The sequence below is a fragment of the Lampris incognitus genome, chromosome 4 (assembly GCF_029633865.1).
Source record: "Lampris incognitus isolate fLamInc1 chromosome 4, fLamInc1.hap2, whole genome shotgun sequence".
Classification (NCBI taxonomy): domain Eukaryota; kingdom Metazoa; phylum Chordata; class Actinopteri; order Lampriformes; family Lampridae; genus Lampris; species Lampris incognitus.
In genome coordinates this window covers 16,881,939-16,885,632 of record NC_079214.1, presented here as the reverse complement: position 1 = coordinate 16,885,632, position 3,694 = coordinate 16,881,939, and the positions used below count along the sequence as shown (strand labels likewise).

General features: G+C 44.6%; 1 pseudogene; it reads left to right on the top strand.

Annotated features, from left to right (window-relative positions):
• Positions 1-2,793, top strand: LOC130111973 (double-stranded RNA-binding protein Staufen homolog 1-like; annotated as a pseudogene).
• Positions 2,794-3,694: the final 901 nt, after the last annotated feature.

Here is a 3,694-nt window from a genome sequence, read left to right as displayed (position 1 = left end):
ATGTTGGATCTCCTCCTTGGGGCTGAGATAGAGCGAATTGCCGGCTCGCCAAGTCAGTCCCAGGCGGGATAGGCAAGACGGTCCTCCGCTAGGGTGACAACCCTAGCCAGTCTATTTACAAAATTCAAAGTCTTTTCGTCCGCATACTGCACAGAGAGGTGCTCAATGGTGCTGGAGCCTCTGCTTCCCGGCTCCTCCATTTCTCCATTGGTTTGCTGTGTTACCCTGTCTTTGTTCATGTCTGTCAATGTCAGGACTCCGCTTCACTGCCGAAGATAAAGGGCATTTTGTTAGTTTGGCACACCGGGGACTGATCACTTATCAGCTTCACTGTTGCGTCTGCTCTCCCGTGACCCCCACCCTCTCTCTCTTTCCTCTTGCAGCCGAGGCTAAAACACACCCCACTATCACACCATTTTTACCACATAAAAATCGTTAAAATCACAAGGAAATAGTGAGACCAAAAATATTTATTGACTCGCCCACTGCTGGAGAGAGGAAAGAACAAAAAGACTGTGTCGATACATTACAAAACATTGAAGTGAAGTAGTCTAATAAGCACATACATATAACTTGTAAATTTTTTTCATATTCCAATTCATCTATTTCAATTTTTTTTTCCTCATTTGGAGCTCCTTCAGCTTGCAGTCTAACTCCAGCGTCCGTTTATACATTGTCCTGACAGAGTCCATTTGCACCTGAGCAAATAATGCACTGGTTAAAATTGTACCATAGCATATCAGGCACATCTTAAATAAATGGGCTTATATAAACACATGAATGAGTGGTGGTTACCTTGTATAGAGGTTAATATTTTAGTGTCCATTGATACAGGGCTCTGACGGAGCCCTTTTGCGCCTGAGAAAATAATGCATTGGATAAAATTGTATTGTGGCATAACAAACAAGCCTTAAATAAATGGGCTTGTATAAACACACGAATGTGTGATGATTACCCTGTATAAAGGTTCATGTTTTATTGTTTTTGCTTGTCTTCCAAATGTGGAGGTAGAGGCCACAGGTTTGTGAATCCTCATATAACTATATTGTGAATCTTCCTGTAACATGATTGTGTGTGCTGGCTCCAGCGATATCAGAATTTAATTTGAAACCGCAAATGAGAAACCACTGTTGGAAAGCAGAGACTCACACGCACATACCCTGTGTTAAAGAGGTTTGCCTCGGAGCTGCCAGCAGCAGCGTCAGAGCCTTCCTGGACCCCTACCATGAGAGACCACCCCTCACTATCAGAGGGGGCCAAATCTGCAGGAGGATATTCCAACAGAGGTGGACCCTCTCCTGTCCTCTTTAGTTCACATTTTTTCAGTTTGCTGCAAATCACAACAGTTCTTAATCTGGTTTGATTATGTTACACACTCACCCACCATGACCTGCAGTACAAAACTCTTCATGTGAGGGGGGCCTGCCTCCTTCAAAACCTCAAAGTTTACAGGTAAATTTCTTTTTAGTGTTCGCCTTGTCTGCCCAATATCCCACCTCCTCACCGCTAGCATTTTGATACAAAAATCCCACCGGCTGGTCATTTTAACTGTGTAAAACCGACCCGCACCCAACTTCAGCAACGTCTCCTATGGAGTAGCTCAGAATTGGCCGAATATAATAATGAGGCAGAGCTTTGCAGTCAGATCTCTTCAATCAACAAGATTCAACCCGAGTATAAGCTGCTTTGTGAGCAAGGACCGGCTCACTCCAAGTTTTTCTCAGTGAGACTCACGCTGGCAGATCAGCATCAACAGCAGCATTCGGCTGCTGCATCTGCCCTGGCTGAGACAACGCATCCCAAGCCCATTGTGAGGACACCCTGCAACACAGGCAAGAACACAGCGGACTGCATGAAAAACACCATGGAGCTGAATGCGCTGTGTGTGAAGCTTGGAAAGAAACCCGTGTATAAACCCATCAACCCATACTCGGGAATGAGACCACCACACTTCAATTACAACATATGGGCTCCTGGTCCTTACCAACACTCCATACAACAGTATTACTACCCATTCCCTCCTGTGGGACAAATGTTGTACCACATGGAGCTATCTATTGGAGGCCAGCAGTTCCACGGAAAGGGGTGCACGCACCAGCTAGCCAAACACAACGCTGCTGCTAAGGCCCTGAAAGTGCTGCAGAATGAGTCAATATTGTAACAGCTATCAGTGATAAATGGCATTGGGTCCCAAGGAGGAGGACTTCCGCCTGCCTTACCTCAGCTACTAGCAGCTGCCTGCAGGCATTCTGCCCATGATGTCAGAGGTTGCCCAATCAGTTGAGACTTGCCAGGGACCCAAGGCAAAGGACTACAGTTGGGCCACACCCAACGCAGCCAAGGCCACAATCACTGCCATGATCGCCATTGAGTTGCTTTATGCAGGGGCTTCCCTGACTGAGACCATCATCAAGAACAAAAATAACCTGAAACAGTTAACCCACGGACCCCTTACCAGACCTTCGGAGCAGCTCAGCTATTTGGCTTCTGTGCAGGACTTGCAGGTGGAATATAAAGACTGCCCCAGAAACAATAAAAACAAATTTGTGTCACTGATTATCTGCTTATCCCAGTCACCCCTCATCAGTCATGGTATTGGGAAGGATGTAGAGTCCTGTCATGACATGGCTGCGCTGAATATACTTAAATCACTGTCAGTTAGACCAGCAGCTTAATGAAAGAACAAGAGATGGACCAATCTCTGGGTGTGGCAAGCAAGATATGGAAGGCGACTCACTCATCAAACAGGCTAACTCAAGCACCTTGGCACAGACTCTGGATGGCACCGTTTAAATGCACAGGTTTGGTTGTCTGAGAAAGCATGAGAGAAAAGTCAGACACTGTGTTCTTGGGCTGTTTTAGAAGACAACAGAAAGTTTAAGGTACTGTAGGCTCTAAACCATCACTGTCCATATTTGTTGTTCTGAAGTGCTCACAATTAAACAAGATTGACAGAAAAGCGCTTCTAATGTTGTTTAATGTACACATTATTTATTCTTTTTTTTGCTTTGTAGAAAATGTACTGTATCTGCATCCTAGTCACAAAAGGTGAGGGGGGGCTGGTTTCACTCAAATAGGATGAATCTGTGAACTGTGAAAAAAATGTCTTTTGACTTTAATATTTCTTTTATTTCCTTATTTACAAGACTTGCTTTCTCTTGTTTTTAAGTGTTTGACGTTTAAACCCCCTTTTATGATGTGTTTTTTTTGTAAGTAGATTGTTGAAGGTCGAGGCCCTACGGAAGGAAGTCTGGGATGAAGCTAGCGAACCACTGCTGATTTTCCTTGTACTTAATATCAACAACCACGAGATTTCGTGTTTATCTACATTACCATGTAGGGCTGGGAAGGTTTCGTGACTAAATGCAGCGTGTGTGTGACGTTATTTGATGTTGTCACCACTACATGGGGTGAGGCAATATTAAGTCTGTTGTTGCGTACAGTCTAAGCACGATGTGACCTCTTACCCTTGTTGCCATGACACCCAGTGCCTTTCCTCATGTCATATCCCCTCCTCATCCTCCCTCTGCTCCCCACGGAATCTAAGTAAAACATGTGCTATCATGCATGAAACATAAAAAAAGAAAGCGTAAGAGAAGAATCAGTTAAATGTGGCATCTTCATATATGCCAGGCGGGGCGTGTGCTGGAACTTAAAAGGGAACTTTAATACAGTTCAACAGTTTCAGGTATAA